General features: G+C 50.0%; 1 long non-coding RNA gene across 3 annotated transcripts; it reads left to right on the plus strand.

Moving 5' to 3' along the window:
• LOC102176306 lies at positions 315-15,192 on the plus strand. Of its 3 annotated transcripts, XR_001297478.2 has the most exons (8): positions 315-680; positions 1,377-1,443; positions 3,219-3,819; positions 3,973-4,039; positions 6,008-6,104; positions 12,247-12,523; positions 14,821-14,936; positions 15,054-15,192. It is a non-coding gene; the product is annotated as an uncharacterized LOC102176306 (long non-coding RNA). The 3 variants fall into 3 exon arrangements; XR_001297477.2 differs by having other exon boundaries at positions 14,821-15,192; XR_311226.3 differs by lacking the exon at positions 6,008-6,104 and having other exon boundaries at positions 14,821-15,192.

A 21,697-nucleotide genomic window follows, 5' to 3' on the forward strand; every position in this document is an offset into this window, starting at 1 on the left:
AGAGCGGGATCAGAGACCCTCCGTTGCTCCCCCCACCCCCATGTACACACAACAGTAGACCCGGGGGAGCAGGGCCCCAGGCTGGGGGCGGGACGGCAAGGAGGCAAGAGCAGGGCAGCCTGGGAGGGCGCAGGGGCTGCTCCTGGGGGCCCCAGGGCGGGAAGGGGCTGGAGGGCACCCCTCACTGTCATGCTTGGTGGGGGAGGCCCTAAGTGGGCTTGTCTAGGATGAAGAAACCGATGGTGGGGCGTGGCTGTTGGGGGGGTCAGCTGTGAGTGGGGGGTGGTGTGCCTGCTGGGGAGGGCAGGGGAAGGCCAGGCAATGTCTGGCCGCAGCCAGGGCCCAGCGAGGCTGACGGTGACCGTGGCAGGGCCCTGGAGGTGAGGAGAGGGCAGGAGCCGGGGAACTTTCTGTTTCATTTGTAAAGCTTTGACTCAGCGGCCACATGCCAACCCAGAGGTCTCCATGTTGCTCCTAACGTGGCTGCAACACACGGATGGGAGACAGCGTGGGTCGGTGTCCTGCTGGTCCTTGGTAGGCGATGCTCTGATCAGTGAGGCTGAGAGCGTGGAGGTCCTCAATGGGGTCTCAACGGTGCGGACCCCACAACACTAGACCCCTTCTCTGATTGTCTGCCAGCTGGATCCTTCCCCTTCCGGCCTAGGATCTGTGAGTGTGAGGTGAGTGGGTCTCAACCCCCACAGCCCAGGAAGCCCGCGGGTGGCCTCCCACCCCACTCCCCCCTACACTCCCCCCGGCCTGGGTCGTCACCTCCCCCCCTTCCCAAGCAGCACACAGCTTCGGGGGCTGAGTCTGCCAAACAGAGGAGAGGATGCCAATTAAATTCAAAGCTCAGATAAACAACTGTCTTTATTGTTTTTTAATAGACTCTTTAAAGAATGATTTTAAGTTTATAGGGAAATTGCTGAGAAAGTACAGAGGATTCCCATACACTCAGCTTCTCCTGCCCCTTAGCCTCCCATAGCATCAACACTTACACTAGCATCACACGCACGTGGCAGCCGATGGAGCAACGCTGATGTATTGTTGCTAGCTGAAGGCCATCGTGGGCTTGGAGATCCGCTCTTGGTGGGCATTCTGCAGGTTTTGCCAGATGCTCAGTGACCTGTGTCCACATGACAGCACCTTCGGGGAGAGTTGTTGCCCAGAAAACCCGCGGAGCGGCTCCTGTCCGCCCCGCTCCTGACCCCCGCAGCCGTGGGCCATCCTGCTGTCTCCGCAGCCGTGGGTCTGCTTTGCCAGACTGTCCCCTAGTTAGGGCCACACGCTTGGTAGCCTTGGCAGACTGGCTTCTCTCTCTCGGCATCTACATCTCCTCTGCGTCTCTTCACGGCTTCTTCATGCCTTTCCTTTAGAACTGAATGATACTACATCAGACGACCGAGGATGCGATGGCTGGATGGCATCGCCGACTCGATGGACGTGAGTCTGAGTAAACTCCGTGAGTTGGTGATGGACAGGGAGGCCTGGCGTGCTGCAGTCCATGGGGTCGCAAAGAGTCAGACACGACTGAGCGGCTGAACAGAACTGACCTGATAGGCCATGATCTGATGTAGTGCGGAAAGGTACCCACTCCCCCACTGAGGGGCATCCTGATGGCTTCCCCATGTTGGCCATGGTGAATAAGCTGCGGACTCATCCAGGAGCAGGTTTTTGCAGGGACTGAAGTTTTCAGCTCTTTGGGGTTAGGAACCAAGGGTCATCGTGGCTGAACCGTGTGGTGTGTGTGCTGAGGCCGCCTCGCGCTCCCACCAGCCATGAGGCAGCCTCTGCTGGTGCCAGTGTTTCGGTTCGGGCCTTGCAGACGTGTAGGGACAAAGTTCTTTTATTTTAGGCAAACATTTTCATGTGTTAGATCTGACATCCTGACATGGGTTCCCCCCCACCCCGAACTTGGTGCCAAGGAGACCCAGCAGTGGCCCTGGGGAGGAGGCGCCCCCCACGGGTGGGTAAGGATGGGGGTGGGCAGAAGCCCTCCCGGGGGGTAGCCTCCCTGCTGTGTGTTGCAAGCCAGACTGGGGAGTGGGGGCTTCTTCCTGAGAGTAGTGGGCGTCCCCGGAGGGCTCCAAGTGGGGAGTTGTGGGGAGGAAGGTAAGACAAGCCTGGAAGTGCCTTGGGGCTGCTGCTGAGGCCCACAGTGCCTGAACAGATGAAAGAGTGAGGCACACTGGACCTGCCAGGGAAGGTGCGGGCAGCAGGGGCAGAGGTGGGAGGGGCTGTGGCTTTACAGGAGGCCGTCAGAGAGCCTCTGGAGGAGCCGCATTCCCAGGGCACGCAGAGGCCGCGTGCGAAGGCCCCCAGCCACGTGACAGAGGCAGAGGGCTGGGTGGGGGGCGAGCCCCGGGCCCTCAGGTCTCCCCAGGTTCACAGGCCCAGAAGCTGAGCAGGTCTCCCCCTCCTGGGGTCGGGGGGGCTTCATCACAGAATACAACTGAGTAAGTCATTGGCCACTGACTGTGCACTCACCCTCCGGCCTGTCTCCCCTCCTCAAGGCGGTGGGGGTCCTGGAGTCCCTCCCGACTCAGGGCAGGCTCTCCTGCCATCAGCCCCCTTCCTTGGGTCTTTTCCCAAAGCTTCCCCGGGAACATCACTCCAGCAGCACAGAAGAGGGACTCTCTGTGAACATAAATGGCAAGGCCCCCACGTCCGCTTCACGGCTCTCGGGGGTTTCAGGACTGGGGAGCAAGGCAGCAGGCGCTCTCACCGGTGACGCTGTCTGGACCCCACTGCTGGGACGCCAGGGGAGGGAGGCGTGGGCTGGGGCTGGGGGCAGCGCCAGACATGTGGGTCTTAGGAACCTCAGCATCACCGCCTGCTCTTGTAACCTGGGAGACTCCGAATGTTCCAGAAAGTTCGGAGAGCCGTTCTGAAGAGGGAGGGGGAGGACGGTGCCCTCTGACAGAGGGTACGTGCAGTCGAGCACACGTCTCGTGGGAGATGTCTGTAATGGTTCTCGCGCCTTTCTAGGCGTGAGGAGGCGCAGGAAGCTGGGCTTACGGCGTGTTCTCCTGGAGCGCGGTCTGTGGGCCAGTCCTGCCAGTTTTCCCAGCGCGCCTCATCCTGCCCTTTGTCCTCAGCTCCTGCAGGGCGTGTCGCTGGCCAGCGCCGGGGGTGGGTGATGACTTCATTCCTGTAGAACTGGATGGTGGGCAACATTCCTTATTTTACGGTCCCTTCCCCTTCCGTCTTCACTTCAGTCCAGACTCCAAGGGCGCCGCGTGACCAGCCTGTTCCGTGGCGAGGATTTCCGTGACGGGTGGCTCGGGCTACGTGACTGGACCAGACCCTGGCAACAGTCGCCCCAGGCCTCGGGACCCCCAGTCTGACTCTGCCACGGGCTGCTTCTTCCTGCCCCTGGAATTTTACACGATTACAGCGATTGATCTGACGGAACTGTCTGCTGGTCAACCCTTTCAAGTCGTCTGTAATCATCATTGGTTTTATCCGAGGCTCAGTCACATTGTTTTTGATCAAAGAAACAATCGTCTTGTAAAATAGGCGGAATACGCGTAATATAACGAGGGGCGTTAGTGAGGTCATGAGCGTGGCTTTAAGCTCAGAATGTCTATTGGTGTGGCCCCGTATCTCCCCCGATCATCTGGCCATCCTGTTATGTACCAGTTGCTATCTTTAAGGGAAATGATATGCTGCTCATAAAGTCCACCAAAGATGTCTGCACGTCCAAGGCCAGCGGTGGGTCATCGTGACCCCTTACAGGACCGAGAAAGGAATGTTATCTTCTAAAGAGTTACATGGTTGACGTCAAGACAAGAAAAATAGATTTTTATGGTTGAGCAGGTATTCCTTTCCTTGGGGAGGTCTGGTTAATGCATAATGCAGACGCAGAATGCCCGCCAGAGGGGAGCGGGGAGGCCAAAGGGCAGGGGGAAAAAGAATGTCGTGTTAAAATTTTCCTTGCCTTGCCTTAAAACTTGAATTTTTTTTCCTCAGGTGTCTGCCATCCATGTTTAGAGGTACTGGTGTGGCCTGGCTGGAGGAGGTCCACTGAGCCCCGCAGGTCTGTCCCCAGGAGTTCCTGGCACTGTTGTGGGACCACGTGTCTGGCTTCCTGGAGGGTAGAGGGGTTGCCTCTTGCTGGGGTCTGCACACAAGCACCGGGGCCCTCAGCAGGGAGGGCGCAGGGGTGGGGGCCGAGGGACACTCGACGCCCCAGTTGTCTGCACTCACACTTGGTTTGCACACCTTTCTGGCGTGTTGCTGGGTCACCTGTGTTTCTGACCCTGTCACCGGCCTGTCATTTGCTCACGGTCCCCTCTGAGGCTCTGTGATGGGCTCGTCTCTGGAGGTCCTGACCCCCAGCACCTCAGGACGCAGCTGTGCTAGGAGCGGGGCCTTTGCAGAAGCAATCAGGTGACGAGGCAGTCACTAGGGTGGGCCTGCTCCAGGGGGACCTGGGTCCTTGTGAGAAGAGGTCAGGACACAGACAGACGCAATGGGACGGCCCCGTGAAGACTCGGGGGAGCGCGGCCGTCTGCAGGCAGAGCAGGGGGTCCTCGGGGACCCAGCCCTGCCCACACCTGGGTCTCGGGTTTCAGCCTCCAGGAGAACGGCGACGAATGTCCGCTGGCTAAGCTGCCCAGGCTGTGGGCCTGGTCATGGCCACCTAGCAAACTAATTAGGGTGTTAATGTTTTCCTTATGGATTTCCAAGTGCATTTAAGGTATTAATTGTATTACCCCCTCTGGGCTTCCTGGTGGCTCAGTGGCAAAGAACCTGCCTGCCAGTGTAGAGACACAGGTATGACCCCTGGATTGGAAAGATCCCCTGGAGAAGGAAATGGCCACCCACCCGCGTATTCTTGCCTGAGAAATCCCGCAGATAGAGGCACCTGGCGGGCTACAGCCCATGGGGTCGCAAAGGGTCAGACACGACTTAGTGACCGAGCAACAACAGTACCCCCCGTCTGTCACATTTTACCCCAGACATTTTCCCCCTTTTGTCATTTGCCGTTTAGTTTTTCAAAGACAGCTCTTTGAGGTGTAGTTGGCATATTAGTACAGTGCACTGCCCATTCTAAAACACATCCCGAGACAGGTTCTGACCTGTGCAGACCCCGTGAGACCATCACCCCCGTCAGGATGGCAGGCACGTCCATCGCCTCTAAGAGTGTCCTCTGGCCCCTGCCACCTCTCCCCCCAACCCCTCCATGCCGTACCCCACCCCCAGTTCTCAAATAACCAGTGGCTGTGTGTGTATCCATCTTCTAGGGTTTTCTATAAATGGAAGTACGTAGCATGTACTCTTTCTTGCCTGACCTCTGTCTCTCAACATGACTATTTTGAGGTTCATCCGTGCCTTTTCATGCATCAGTGGGACATTCCTTCTGATTGCCATCGTATGGACACAAAAAGAATTTTGTTTATCCGTTCATCTGCTGATGGACATTTGGCTTGTTTCCAGTTTTTGTCAATTAAAAATAAAGCTGCTATTTACATTCATGTGAAAGTCTTTGTGAGGACAAACATTTCCTTTTCTCGTGGGGAAATGCCTACAAGTAGGATTACAAGATCACATGTACGCTTAACTTTTACAGAAAAAGAGGCGCTGCCAAACCATATTGGTTTATGCTTCCAACAGAGACGTGGGCCCCTCCTTGCTGGCCATTTGGATGGTCAGTCTTTTTGATTTTAGCTTCTCTGCTAGAGTGGTGTCCTGTGACTCCATTTTGAATTTTCCCAGTAACTGATGGTGTCGGGCACCTTTCTGTATCCTGATTTGCCGTCCAATTATCATGTTTGGTGGAGCGTCACTTCTAAGGCTGCGTTTTCCCCATTTTCAAAAGTTGGTTCGTTGTTCTGTTTTGACAGTTCTTTATATATTCTGGATCAGCCCTTTATGACATGTGTGCTGTGCAAAGGATTTTCCCCGTCGGCGGCTTATCTTTTCATTGTCTTTTGAAGGGCAAAGTTTAAAATGTCTTGATGCATTTCAACTTACCCATTTTTTTTTTTTTTTTTTTTTTTAGGGATCATGCTTTCCATACCGCATGTAAGAGACCTTGGCATTGTCTGAATGCACAGCGATTCTCCCCTGAGGTTTTATGGTTCTAGTTTCACATTCAGGTCTGTGATTTGTCCACTTTGAGCTAATTTTCGGATGTAGTGTGAGGTATAAATCCAAGTCCTCCTCCTCCTTTTTCTCCTTCATTTGCTTGTGGATATCCGGTGTGTTGGAAAGGCTGTTACTTCTGCACTGAATTGCCTCTGCACCTGTGGATAATCAAGTTGTCCCTGAATAAAGCAGTTTCTCCTTCCTGCTCTTCAAGCTACGTCGCTTTTTCTTCTTGCTTGATTGCACCAGCAAGAACCTCAAGTAGAGCAGACAGCCTTGTCTTGCTCCTGGCTTAAGTGAGAAAACATTTAGACGCCCTCGTTGGGCAAAGGAAGTTTTCCTCTGTTCCTAAGTTTGCTGAGAGCTTTATTTTTTCTTTAAAGAAATCAGGATTGAGTGTTGAATTTTGTCAAATGCTTTTTCTGCACCTACTGAAATGATTAGATGGCTTTTGTTTTTCAGTTTGTTAAAATGGTGAATTACTGACTGATTTTTACAGGTTGTCCCAGCCCTGCGTTGCTGGGATAAAACACACTTGGCCTTGACGTATGATCAACATTATACATATTGGGTTCTATTTGTTCATTTTGCTTAGGGCTTTTGTGTCTATGTTTATGAGGAATGGTGGTCTGTGATTTTCTCTTCTTGCACCATCTTTGGTTTTGGTTACCAAGGTAACGCTGGCCCCATAGATGAGTCAACATTTTTTTGTAGAATTCGTACTTTGTTGTTGTTCAGTCGCTCAGTCGTGCCCGACTCTTTGTGCCCCCATGGACTGCAGCACGCCAGGCTTCCCTTCCACGCTCAAACCCATGTCCATCGAGTCGGTGATGCCATCCAACCATCTCATCCTCTGTCGTCCCCTTCTCCTCCTGCCCTCAATCTTCCCCAGCATCAGGGTCTTTTCCAAGGAGTCAGCTCTTCGCATCAGGTGGCCAAAGTATTGGAGCTTCAGCTTCAGCATCAGTCCTTCCAGTGAATATTCAGAGTTGATTTCCTTCAGGATTGATGTAGTTGCTGTTATTTTTTCTTTAGCCATTTGGTATAGCCCACCAGCGAAACCATCTGGGTCTGGAGTTTTATTTGCAGGAAGGTTTTAAGTTACACTTTCAATCCTTTAATAGACACGGCTGTTCAGATTATCTTTGTCTGATTGGTCTTTGCTATTTTGTTTTGAAAGACATTTTCATCTCACTTGTGAAGTTCATTGTCATAAAGTTGTGCATAATATTCCTTGGTTATCCTTTTAATAGCTGTACAATCTCTGTTGGGCTCCCCTGGTAACTCAGTTGGTAAAGAACCCACCTGCAATGCAGGAGACCCCGGTTCGACTCCTGGGGCGGGAAGATCCGCTGGAGAAGGGACAGGCCACCCACTCCAGTCTTCTTGGGCTTCCCTGCTGGCTCAGCTGGGAAAGAGTCTGCCTGCAATTTGGGAGACCTGGGTTCAGTCCCTGGGTTGGGAAGATCCCCTGGAGAACGGAAGGGCTACCCCCTCCAGTATTCTGGTCTGGAGAATTCCATGGACTGTATAGTCCATGGGGTCGCAGAGAGTCAGACGCAGCTGAGCGGCGTTCACACTCGGTATTGATGCTGCCTCCTCGTTCCTGATACCCGGCACTCCATCTTTCACTTTTTTTCATTTCCTGATCTGGTTTATCAGTTTTTATTGGTCTTCTCAAAAAACAAAGTTTGGGGTTGGTTTTCCTGCTTTTTCTATTGTTCTTCTGGTTTCTATTTCATCAGCTTCTTCCTGGTCTGTATCATTTCCTTTCTCAGGCTTACTTTGGGCTGATTTGCATTTCTTTTCCTATTTTTCTTAAGGTAGAAGCTGGGGTCACTGATTTGAACGTTGAAACTTCACCCCGACTCCTGCTCTCGCCGTTTTGCATAAGTTCCCATGCGCTCTGTTTTCATTTTTATTCTGTTGAGAATCCTTCCTAATTTCCTTTTTGATTTTTCCTTGACTCAAGGACTATTTAGAAGTGTGTTATTTAAATTCCAAATGTTTGAGAATTTCCCAAAGACTTTTTCCTGTTATTGATTTAAAACTTAATTCCATTATGGTCAAAGAATATAATTTATGTAACTTGAGTCCTCCTCAACTTATTAAGCCTTGTTTAATGGCCCGGAACATGATCTATACTGGTAAGTGTTCCGTGCGCACTTGGAAAGAATGTCTGTTTGAATGCATGCTCTATAAATGTCAATCAAGTCAAGTACTGCCCTAGCCTCCTAACTTCTTGCTGATTTTTCTGCACTTAACAATTAATCATTAATTTCCACTTAATTATTGATAGAGGGGTCCTGAAATCGCGGAGTGTAACTCTGCATATTTATCCCGCCAGTTATAGCCTGTTTAGCTTTATGCTTATTTCAAAGGTCTGTAATTCCTTGTAACCTTCGTGTGTCTTTATATTAAAACCATGCTTTATATTTAAACCGTGCTTCTTGTAGGCAGTACATAGGAGGATTCTTCCTTTTTTAACCCCAGTGTGACCATCTCTGCCTCTTAACTGGGGCGTTTAGACCAGTTACGCATAATGTGCGTGACCGTGGAGGGAAACACGTGCGTCGTTTCTCACCCGGGTCCTGTCTCTTTCTTCGCCTCTCACCTCTACTGCATCAGCCAGGAGTTTTCTGTGTCCCGTCTCCTCCCCTTCTCTGCCCTTTCTATCTCTGTTGCTGTTTGCCGGGTGCTTTAAGGGCTCTGCAGTGTTGGCTCCCCGCAGTTGCTCTTGACTGATCGGCTTTCCTCCTTATGGCTCTCTGTTTTCCTGCTTCTTTGCCTGTTCGCTAATTTTTGGTCAGATGCCAGACATTGCGTGTTTCCCCCCTCGTTCGTGCAGGACCTCTTTCTACTCCTACGAATGTTCTGGAGCTTTGCTCTGGGGAGTGGTTAAATCACCTGGCCATGATACGATCCTCTCTGGTCTGGATCTTTTCGGGGTTTGTAAGGTGGGCCTGGGGAAGCGCCCCATTCGGGGTTAACTGCTCCCCGTGTGATGCAGGAATTTTCCAAGTGCCCAAGGCCCCGTGAAGTGTCCATTTTCTGAGTCTGGTTGGTGGGAACGGACCCTGTTCCCAGCCCTGCCTGAGCAGTGGACGTTGGCCCCTCCACCCCTCCTGGTGTTTCTCTTCCAAGCCTTGAATAATTTCCTCCCAGGCACGTATTGCTCTTTACCCGACTGGATATGTGAGTGGGCCCCTCTGCAGGCCTCCAAGGCTCCCTGCGCACGCACTCCTCTCCAACACTCCATGCCATGAACTTTCGTTGCCTGGGTCCCCCTGGACCCTCAGCTCTTTCTCATCAGTTCAAGGATCCCACTGGGCTCCCCCGTTTCCCCTTCCTCTCTCAAGGAAGCAAGTTGAGCAATTCTAAGCCTGAGGCTTTTGTTTCTCATCTCCTAGGGACCGATGCTCATAGCTGTCTGATGTTTACTGTCCTGAAAAATGAGTTGTTTCCTGCACGTATATGAGTTCTTGCTGTTCCTTTGTTTGGAGGGTTGCTCCAGGCAGGAGGATAAATGTGGTCCCTGTGTCTCCATCTTGCCCAGAAGCAAATGTCTGCCTTTTAATTTGGATGAGCATTTTTTGATAGACAGAAACAAACCTTTTAAGTAATGAACTTTACTAAGTCTCTTCTACGATACTGTCATTGTTTGTGAGCTTAGAAAACTGTTGCCAGGATGCAAGCAGATAAATACCTACCTATATTTCTCTATAGTTTTATTTTAAACTTTTTAATTTTCTTCCACATACTGACCTTCTGTAACTCTCCTGGCTTGTATTTTTGATATTTGGTATATTTGGTCCTGGAGTAAAAAAAAAAAAAAATCTCATTACCCTTTCTCACTTCCTGAATACATTTCTGATTTTTCTCAGCCTCCTGATTAAATATCCTGCAACCTCTGATAGAGGTGCTGCCAGATTCTTAGGGTTTCGTGGTTATCAGGATGATAGATGTTGTAAATTGAAGTAACTTGCATGACCTGCGGGAGACGAGGGGCTCCATGCCACTGCCTGTGCCTGGCGGCACTTCTTGCTGTCGTGTGACCTTGGCACTCAGCTCAGCCCACTCTGAGCTCCAGTGTGCTCTTCTGGAAAATGCAAGTGATGGGAGTGTTTGCCTCCCGGGGCTCCTGTGAGGATTTCCAGAGACAAAGGCGAGGCGGCCCTGCCCGGCTGCTGGTCTGCAGGGAGCCCTCCGCACACACTGGATAGGCTGCCCTCGCTCCTGAAATCTGCTCTTAATTTTCAAAATTTTCTTGGCTCTTCCTGCCTATTTTCCCTTGTATGTGAATTTTAGGTTTGTCTTGCCAACTCCCTCCCCACCCCTGGCTCACCCCTCACCCCCAAATAAATCCTATCAGAATTTTGGTTGGAAATCTGGCGAACCTATACATGAATTTGGGAAGATGTGATGTTTGCACACGTCCTGCCCAAGCATGTGGTGTGTTTTCTCTCTCTTTCTTTTTCAGACTCCATGTTTTTATTTCTCATTACAGCCTGTTGTTTTCTTCCTACAGATCCTGAACATTTGAAGGTTTTTGCGAAGTATTTTTTATGTTCTTTGCACCCCCTCTCCTTTTTGTTTGAGAAGAGCATTTTTTAAAATTCTGCTTCACCTTCTAACTGGTGGTTGCTAGAAAATCATAAAAATGTTGGTGCAGAATGTGTCTTTTGCGTCTGGCGCCTTTCCTGAACTCTCATCCGTTCTGAGTGCTCTTCCGCTGGCCCTCTCGGGGCTCCTAGGAATGCGGTATTTTGGTCTCCTCCTTTCCAGAAGTTGCACATCTTATTTCCGTCTAACATCTTTTGCATTGTCTTCAGTTTATAGAGCGGGGCTGAGCAGTAATGGTAAAAGCAGGCATCCTTGCTCGGTTCCTGTCTTGGACTCCACCATCCAGGGCAGATAAAGGAAGTGCTTATTTATAATTTTCTATAGTTTATTGAGCGTGGTGTTTTGTTCTCAGAAATAAGGATTGACTTTCAGCAAAGATCCTTCCCCCGATGTTTAACGATCCTGAACTATTTAAGACCTGCCAGAAACATAAATAAAAGGAGGAAGAGCCCGCATCTGCCGCCCACCACTTGGCTTAAGAAAGACAAAGGGCATGAGGAAGGGTCCCGGGGCTCTGAGTGACCCCTCACCAGAGAAGCCCTCCCCCGCAGAGGGGACCGTTCATCTGAGAGGTGCATTCCTCACAGGCAGGCCTATGGAACTTATTTCCATGCATTGAACCACATTTGGGGAGTCCCATTGCCCTGTGTTTTTCCTTTGGCGCCTTTCTCAGCGCTCCCAGCGCTGTTTGGGAACCTTTGCCAGGACACGCATGCAGCTCTGGGTCGTTGTTTTAACCGTGTCAGCTCCACTCGCAGATACTCCCCAGCGTGCCTCCTCTTGGTGGAGGGTTGGAGCTGCTCTCATTTTCCGTAATTACCAACAAGAGTGTGCACTCAGCAGAAACCACTGGGCCTTTGCAGGCTGCCCAGGGGCGGACAAATGAGTCTCCCAGGCCTCATCCTCCAACGCCCCCTCCCAGGATGAGCGAGCACGCTTCAGCGAACACCTCTCTCCCCAGGCCTTGAAAGGGAGGTGCAGACAGGAGGCTTGTGAGACCAGGGCCCCCCTCCTGGATCACGCCCCCGGATCACACCACCGACACGGGGCCTCCAGCGTTCCGGACGCGATCAAGGCCACGCACCCCGCTTGTCCGGCCCTTTCATCTCTCTCGGTCTGGCGGAGGTCATCACTTTCTTGTTGTTGCTCTTCTCAGTCACTTTATTAACTTTTCAGACGCCAGTGCCATAACATTCCTGCTTGTTTACAGTTGGACACGACATTGCCAGACAGCCATTCTCTCCTTAAGTAGCCACGACGGAGCCGCTGTCTTCACATGATACTTCATTACTTCCCCACCCACGCTCATGGTAAACCCAAGTGTGGAGAGATTAGAAACAACAGATTGTATACGGCGTTGTGTGGATTCTCTATTTTCTGTAGCATCCAGCATGCATTGCTTATTTTCATGGGAGTGTAGTTGATTTATAAAATTGAGTCCGTTGCTGCTGTATAGCAAAGTGACTCGGTTGCACATACATACACATTCTTTCTTTTTTTTAATGTGCTCTTCCATTACGTTTATCACAGGATATTGAACACAGTGCCCTGTGCTACACAGTAGGGCCGGTGACGGCTGTGAAGAGTCTGGGCCAGTTTTCTTGAAGAGGATCTCACAATCAAATTGGTTGGACAGTTTCTTCACAGTCAGACCCAGGCTGAACTTTGGGTCCAGAATACGGCTTCAGTGGCGCTGGGGCCTCTGGGCTCTTCACGGCCAGGTGCCCGAGGCCCGGGGCGCTCACTCGTGATGCTGCTGAGACTGCTCACCAGCTTCAGATGAGGCCCACCAGGTTTCTGTTTCCAGGTACCATTTTAACTTGAAAAATAGTGGGAGAAATGTTCACGTCTAGGGTGCAAGGCGCTCATTCTGATTTAGCTTGAATTTTATGCTGAGGAAAGCAGCCTGTCGGTTGCCTATCAGACGTCCGCTCGACGTCTGTTTTGATCTGTCAAGGACAGGGTGTCCTGACCAGAAGGAAAACGTGTCTGTGTTAAAATAAAGATGAAGCACCTCCCTTCCCGGACACCGGTGCCGTTCCTCCTTCAACAGGACGCCCTTCCCGGGTGCAGAGGCCGTGCGGGCTCGCTGGGTGTGCACTTCGTCCCCAAGGTCGTGTCCGGCTCTTTGCGGCCCCATGGACTGCGGCCCACCAGGATCCTCTGTCCCTAGCATTCTCCAGGCAAGAACACTGGAGTGGGTAGCCATGCCCTTCTCCAGGGGGTCTTCCTGACCCACGGATCCGACCCTCGTCTCCCTCATTGCAGGCAGATGCCTTACCATCTGAGCCACCAGGGAGGCCCATTTTATAGTAAAATGGAACTTTAAACAGAAGTGGGGAATTGTGTTTTTAGAGCCTACGCAGCTCCCATCAGATGGGCAGTGCCCGCAGGGGCCCTGGCTGGCTTCTACACCTAGAATCAATCCCGTCCTTGCAAGGCCTTGTCCGGCCCGAAAATGGCCTGGATGGGGACTCTTTGGACATTTCAAAATGGATTTTTTTTTTTTTTTTGCACTTATAGTTAAAGAAGGCTAGCTCTGTAAAACATCCCTTTCTCAAGATTCTGACCCTGAGAGAACAGAAGTGCTCCCGGGAGGAAGCTTGGTGTTAGAGCTCTTATCACGCCCTTGAAATGCACAACCCCCCTTGCTTGTGACTATAGCCTTGGCTCAGCTGCTGCTGCTAAGTCACTTCAGTCGTGTCCGACTCTGTACTAGAAGAACCTAAAACTGAAAAAAAATAAGGGGAAACTTTTAAAATTGAATCAGGAAAACTATGAGATCTTTGTCTGTGTCTATCTGGGTATATGTACATCTTTGTATACTTATAAATAGGGTTCTTTGTTACTTGTGGTTAATATCACCGAAATTAATTTGTGAAAGAGCTCTGTTTAGTTGACTGGCAGTGTAGACTCCACTGGTGGTTCAGACAGTGAAGAATCTGCCTGCAATGCAGGCGACCTGGGCTTGATCCCCAGGTTGGGAAGATCCCCTGGAGAAGGGAAAGGCTACCCGCTCCAGTGTTCTTGCCTGGAGAACCCCAAGAACTGAGGAGCCTGGCGGGCTACAGTCCTTGGGGTCACAAAGAGCGCCTGAACTGAACACACACACACGCACAAGTGCTTATACTTTAAATATAGCGTGTAAATATTTCTAAATATAACAAAAAACTAAGGTTTTAGAAGGAATCATGTGATATAGGATTGATCGTCAATAAATTAAGATAAATGTAAGTTGTGGGTTTGATTACCACAGGCATGTCCTTAGGGCCATCGACGTTAAGTATAATTAAGAGAACAGACTGCTGGTTGCCGAGGGGGAGGGAGGTGGAGGATGAAGACTGTTATATAGAGAGCAGATGAACAGCAAGGCCCTGCTGTCTAGCACAGGGGGCTGTATTCAATATCCTGTGATAAACCGTTATGGAAAAGCATGGTGAAGAAGAATTTCTGTGTGTGAATAACTGAGTCAGTCTGCTGTGCAGCAGAGATTGGTGTAACGTTGTAGATCAGCCACACTTCATTTCCAAAGCCCGAGGGGCTTCCCTGGCGGTCCAGTGCTTAGGACTCTGCGCCTCCATTGGAGGCGGTGTGGGTTTGATCCCTGCTCAGGGAAGTAAGATCCCACGTGCTGTGGGGTGCAACCAAAAATTTAGAAATTAAAAAAATCGAGAAAAAAGGATCATTGTGTTTTGTGGTATGTCTACTTAAAAACAGTTTCTCCAGATTTTGGTAGTAATTTGAAACTTTAGTTTTGCTAAATTAAATTAAATGACGGGAATTCATTACATAGCCAGATCACTTCCAATGGAGATAAAATACTAAAACAAACTTGCTAAGCAAGTCCAAGTTTACCTACTGTATCTTCTTAACAGAGAAACTAAAGCTGTTTGGGTTTCCTGGACACATGTCTTATACCACATTGAGAAAATAAATCGTGCTGAGTGGGAATGGACGTTTCTAGAGGTTATGGAATAGGTTTACAGGTTTCCCCACCAGGAGATGCTGAGATGACAAACAGTTCACAGTTGCTTGCTTCTTGGTTTTTGCTAAAGATTCAGGTGTTTTTAAGGGCTACAAATTATAGTATATATGCAATTAAAGCTGCTGAGACCTGGATGCCCGTCGGCAGCTGAATGGACGAAGCGGCTGTGCTTCGTGTACACGATGGGACGCTACTCGGCTGTTCAGATGGACACACGGGAGTCGGTTCTAATGAGGTGGGTGAACCGAGAGCCTATTATACAGAGTGAAGTAAGCCAGGAGAAAAGCAACTATCGTATATTAACGCGTGTACGCGGAGTCCAGCAAGACGGTGCTGATGAACCCCTTCTCAGGCAGCAGCGGAGACGCAGACGTAGAGGGCAGACTTGTGGGCCCAGAGGACGCGAGGGCGGGACGCACGGACGGAGCAGCCTGGAGACGTGAGCACCACCCTGTGTGAGAGACGGAGGAGCTCAGGCCCGGTGCTCCGGGACAGCCTGGAGGGGTGGGATGGGGGGAGGGGGGAGGGAGGGGACGCACATGTACCCGTGGCCGGTTCATGTCGATGTGTGGCAGAGACCAGCACAGCGTTGTAAAGCAATCACCCCCCAGTTAAAAATAAATAAAATTTTGAAAAGCTACTTTAAAAAGGGAAACATTTCAGCATACAGGGAGGAAACTGGGAAGGAAAATAATAAGATGCATGTTTTCAGTAAAATAAGGTATGAAAAATGGAAATAAATTGAGGGCAAAGAGTGTGATGTTGTCCTGAAGAATTTTAAAGAGAGATTTTTGTGTGGCAGGAAGCAGTACAATGTTGTAAAGCAAATATCCTTTAATTAAAGACAAATAAATTTAAAAAATAAAGCTATTAAACTAATTAGGCTTATTTAGGATGTTAAATTACATGGGAAATATTATCAAACAAAAAACAACATTAAGCCTTCTTTATGTTATGTCTATATAAATATATTATACATTATGTGTTCCAGAAATTACATGAAATTCCTGGAAGCCTTGTGTGTCCTGACATAAAATGTTATCTGACATAAAAACTGAGGCTCCCACTGAAGGGGCTGAACCCAAGAATTAGGGTAAAAAAACAGGGTCTGTAAAGTTTATGGCGCACGCAGACAAAGTCCGCTCTGCATCCACAAAATTCATCCCTCACCGTCAGACGGTTCCCATCCTGATGACCTTGTAAAACGGCAATAGCCTGCTCCTAAATCAGAGAAATTAAGATGGGTAAACAACGGCTGTAAATTAGCTGAGCAGTCGGGGCTGTGGGAAACCCAAGACTGCCGCCTGCTTCCTCCCGTCTCCCTGACAAACCCTATTTTTTATTTGATGGAGTAAAGCCTTCCCTTGATGCAAGGCTTATGGCCTCACGATGACAAAAAACCGTTTAAGAATGTGGGCTCCACTTGGCCTTTCCCTTCCACAGTCTCCAGTAATCAAGGCACCCACTTCACTGGGCAAATCATACGAGTCTTAAAAACAACAAAAAAAACCTCACAAACTTCTTGAAATTACCTGTGTTCCTATCACCCTCAGTCATCAGGCAAGGTCAACAAAGCTAACGGAGAACCTGGACGAAAACTAATTACATGGCACTGAGTGACCTGATAAGCATGATTGCAATTTTTATGACTTTTTGTTTGACATGTTGCTGGCTTTTAATCTTTGTTTTCCAGATGTAAAAGAGCCTCTCCCCTTAAGCTTATTGTGACTGGAAGCAATTTTGTAAATTACCACCTTTGTAAACAGAACTGAAGCATTTATCTCTTCTCTCTACCTGATCCCTTCAGCATCAGGAAACTCTCGAGTGTCCAGCAGCCTTTCCAGGTGAATAACGACGGCCACTTCCTGGCAGGCACAGCAACCTCAAAACACTCTGGACCGTGAGAAGACAGGAATCCACCCAGACCTCGAGGTGCTTCTGGCAGTCTGACAGCCTAGCTTTCCTGGCCACGGGAGGCCTTTGAAAAGTCCAATTTGAGGTTCTTTGTGAGTTAGTTTCAACACAGCCAAATTTGAAAGTGCCCATAACCCCAAAGAGGGCTTCCCTGGTGGCTCAGCTGCTAAAGAATCCTCCTGCAATTTGAGAGAGCTGGGGTTCGATCCCTGGGTTGGGAAGATCCCCTGGAGAAGGGAACAGCTCCCCACTCCAGTATCCTGGCCTGGAGAATCCTATGGACTGTATAGTCCATGGGGTCGCAGAGTCGGACGTGACTGAGCGCCTTTCACTTTAAGCCCAAAGAAGACGCACTGTCGGCAAACAGCACATGAAACGGTGCTAACGTCACCAGTCACCAGAGAAGCATAAGTCAGACCCGTGGTGAGACGTCGCCTCACTCCCGTCGCCGTGGCCATCGTCAAAAAGACCCCCAGCGACAATGGTTGGCAAGGACATGGCAAAAAGAGAGGCCTGGCTGGTGGAAGTGTCAGTGGGTACAGCCTCTATGGAGAACAGTATGGAGGCACCTAAAAACTGAAAATAGAACTTCCATGTAATTTGGCAGTTCCGCTTCTGGGTATATGTCCAAAGAATGTGAAGGCGCGAAATCGAAGAGACACGTGCACCCCAGCGTTCGTAACAGCCTTGATTACGATATGAGAGCTACCCCAGTGCTCACCAAGGGGTGAGTGTCTGAAGAAGACGAGGTGTGCACGTATGCTCTCCCTATAACATACACAGTGGAAAACTTTACTGTTGTTGCTCAGTTGCTAAGTCATGTCCAACTCTTCTGTGACCCCATAGACTGAAGCCTGCCAGGCTTCTCGTTCCAAGGGGTTTCCCAAGCAAGAACCCTGCAGCGGGCTACCATTTCCTTCTCCAGCGGGCTCTTCCTGACCCAAGGATTGAACCCACCTCTCCTACGTCAGCAGGTGGATTATTTACCACTGAGGCACCAGGGCAGCCCCCGTGGAATGTTACTCAGCCATAAAAATGAACTCCTGCCATTTTTCAGCAATGTGGAGTAACCGAGAGAATATCATGGTTAATGAAATAAGTCAGGCAAAGACAAATGGTCTATGCTATCATTTTTATGCGGGACCTAAAAATAAAGCAAATGACTGCACATCGCAAAACAGAAACAGGTTCACAGATAGAAAGAACAAATTAGTGGTTTTCAGTGGGAAGAAGGAAGGAGAAGGAGCAAGACGGAAGCGTGGGGTTCAGAGGCACAGGCTGCTGAGCACGCACTGAATCGGCGGGGTTCCCCGGTAGTCCAGGAGCTGAGGCTCCATGCTGCTCGTGCAGGGCACCCAGGCCTGGCCCTGGTCAGGGAGCTGAGAGCCCACTTGCTGTACAGTGCAGTGGGAAAAAAAAAGTGCGAAGCAGATAACCAACACGGTTATACTGCACAGCGCAGGGAAATACAGCCGCTATTTTGTGGTCACTGCGAATGGAGTGTAATCAATGAAGATGGTGAATCACTGTTACACACCCGAAACTAATGTAAAATTGAAAATCAACTGCACCTCAATGAAAAAGAAAGAGCCTGTGTGCCCGCTGAACCTTAGGCAAATAATCAGGCCAAGCTTCTTGAAACCAGACTTATTTTTGCAAACAGCCTTAATCTGCCTATGCTTGATGGAAATAAGGGTGATTTTAGAGAGACAAAATGTGTTTCAACAGTATACCTTTGTGGATATTAGGTTCTGGTGCTGTTGTCTTTGAGGTTTGGTATTTTCTGCTGAAAACTCACTTCCTAAATGACCCCTTGTTACGGTGTCACATTACTGTAGAGTTTGAGTAAATTTTTAAAAGGATGTTCTAAGCTGCTTTCTGAGGCTAATCGCAGCCAATTAACGTTGGATGAAGGTCAGACACCGCATGCCCTGCCCCCAGGAGGTCGTGAAGGACTTTCTCTCCAGCCTGGATGGGGGGACCCTCGTCTGCACTCTTCACTCGCTCACACACAGCGAGACTCAAGGGAACTGACTCCTGAGCTCGCATTTCCTGCATCAGGCTGGTCCACAGAGAGGACTGTCGGCCTCGAACTCACCTGGAAACAGCCACCAGGACAGGAGCGTAAGACTGACCCACCCTGCTAGTTCTGCTCAACTGCCACGCAAATGTCTGTCTCCCTAGCCAAGGAGAAAGTTAGTGTTCTGGCGATACTTTTGCCCCAGTGTTCAGGACAGAAAGAAAATTCTTTGGTAAAGTTGTCACAAAGTGCCCCTAGGGTGAGCAGAGTAACTGACCATCGGACCTGTCATCGAATTCCTCGGTCAGCGCAAGATTGATGTAGGCCCCTCATAGCAGCCATCACTGACATGTCAGATGTTCCTAAGATAACCACTCAGCTAGACAAACCTCCCTCTGGCCTGACCTTGCAGGTTCAAATTCTTCAGCATATGAACGTGTCCTCCTCTCGTCTGATATTTCCCTCTGTTCTGAAGAGACCAAGCACAACTTCCCTAGGACACCACCAGCCCCACTCTGACCCTTTCTTAATTAACAAATGTTGTCAAGAGGAAAACACAAGTAAATGGAGCCAGCAACTCCTCCTGTCAAACGCCATTACAGATGGCTTCTGGAAAGATTGCCGAGGAAATGACCCATGGTTTAACACCGTGTTAACAAAACTCCCAATTAATGAGGCTGTCAATGAGGGCTCTCGGGGAGGAATCGCGCTCATTCCCCAGGTTTCTGTTTCACGTGTGGTGTTGGAAATGATCCACCTTGCCAAGGATGGGCACATAAATATCTCAACAGCTGGCAAACAGATTTATGGTTGCTGGCTTATTAAGTTTCCCCATTGTCAATACACAGGGAAATAGTCAATCCTCCTTTCTCTCCCCATCCGAGAGCCGAGAGATCTGTGTCAGCAGGGCACCAAGACTCTGGTGGCAAAGCCCCTGAGAAAAACGAATTCCGAGCACAGGGATGCGTGTCAACAGAGGGTCGGAAACCCATCAGGCACCACTGGCCAAATAGCTGAGGAGGCTGCAGAAAGCACTGAGGCAAAGCAGACATCCTTCCACTCCCGCGCCCGGGTCACAGTAGATAACAGGGCTGCCTTGGATGCTCTGCTACGGCGAAAGCTTCTTGTTACATTTGCCTCCGGAGCGGCTGAGACTCGCCTAGAAGGAATTTCCCAAGATGGAACAAACACTGACCCCTCAAATGAGCTGCTTAGCTGGCTCTCTGCAGGCATGAGCAATGTTTTCCCAGTCTGCTTTACAGATAATTATTATTTTCATAACATGTGTTTATCAGTCTTTTCCTGTCAATCCGATCATAACACAAGTCCACTGCTTAATGTTTATACGACCGTTCAGCGTGGCTGATAAAATGCATCGCCTGTGAGATGTTTCCCCATTAGCAGGACTCTTCGCTTGTTTACTGAGTCTGATTAGTGTCCACCCTACATGGATAGCTAAGCAAATCTCTACACTCATGCAAACGAACAAAGGAGGCCTAATGCAAGGGGCAGGATGGACCCAGGGTGGACAGTGAGCCTCCTGCCATCAAGGGACAAATATTTTGGTTACTGATGCTTTCTAAGGAGAGCAATAACGAAAGTAGTTTTGGCATATTCAGGGTTGGGGGAAATTATTCCGGCTTATACGCGATTCAGTTTAAACTTGATGCTCAGTCAAAATGGCCTGTTTGTGGCCTACCCCCCAGGCCTTCTGCATCTGCTTTAATCATTCAAGAAAAGGGCGTATTGACCAGAGGTAAGGAATGTCCATGTTGCAGATAAAGACAGACACTTCCTTTCCTGGGATGCCAACGCGGGCGCTCCTTTGATGATAAGACCGCCTTCCCAGGCGCCGAGGCCATCCTGACTCACTGCGTGCGTGCTGGTCTGTTTTTTCTCGAAACCTTGAAGGAATGTACCCCTGACTTGTTTGATGTTCTCTGTTCTGAGAAGACATAAAACGGGGCTGAAAAACACGCTTCCAGGCAGCGGTCCGTCAGCGTCGTCCGAGAGGCTGCCTTCCGGGCTATAGTCCTCCGTTCGGCTCAGGATTCCTTTCCACGCCCGTGGCAGATTGCGCGCATATTTCTGTCACCCTAACTCATCAGCAGGTGTGACGCGGAGACAGAGTGTTCTGTGTGCGCTGATTTTTCATCTCGGCTCGTCTGCAGCCGGTGCTGACCTTTGCCTCCGTCAGGTATCACGTTAGAGGAGCCTCTGTCCGTCCACCACTCCCTCTGCCCCGATGGGCCTCATCCGTTCCTTCCCCTCCCTGGCATCTGCTCATCTCGTGGGTCTGAGCTGACATCTGTGTTCATCTGTATTTGATTTCCCACTTGCTGTGATCACTCAGGGTCTCTTTTCTGTGGCTGACTACTCCGTTTGGCCCACTTTTCTGTGCAGTTGCTTGCCTTCCTGACGGTGTCCTCAAGTTCTTGCAGAGCGGTCCTCGGTGTCTGAGGGGGATTGGATCTGAGACCCCACAGCTCTCAAAATCTGGGGATGGTTAAGTCCCTTATATAAAACAGTGATACGTCTACACATACCCTACCTACATGCCCCCATGTTCTTCAGGTCATCTCTGCATTATTTATAATACCGAATACAATGAGCAGGGCTTCCTGGTGGCTCAGTGGGAAAGGACCCCCCTGCCAGGGCTGGAGATGTGCAAGACACAGGATCGAACCCAAGGGAGAGAAGATCCCCTGGAGAAGGAAATGGCAGCCCGCTCCAGCATTCTTGCCTGGGAAATCCCAGGGACACAGGAGCCTGGCAGGCTACAGTCCATGGTGTTGCAGAGTGTCAGACATGGCTTAGTGACCGAACCACAGCAACAACAGCAACACAATGTACACGTGTGTGACTGGCTGTGAGCAGCGCGAAGTAAATGGCGCATGGATAGTTGCTGACACGCGGCAGGTGCAGACCTTGCTTTCGGGAACTTCCTGGAATGTTCTTTCCTGAGTGTTTTCAGTCTGAGGCAGGTTAAATCCAGAGGCAGAGGGCCTACGGCATACACTGAACACTAATTCTTCACCACTGATGTGTGTGTTACAAGTACC

This window comes from Capra hircus, chromosome 29, assembly GCF_001704415.2.
Source record: "Capra hircus breed San Clemente chromosome 29, ASM170441v1, whole genome shotgun sequence".
In the NCBI taxonomy this organism is placed as follows: domain Eukaryota; kingdom Metazoa; phylum Chordata; class Mammalia; order Artiodactyla; family Bovidae; genus Capra; species Capra hircus.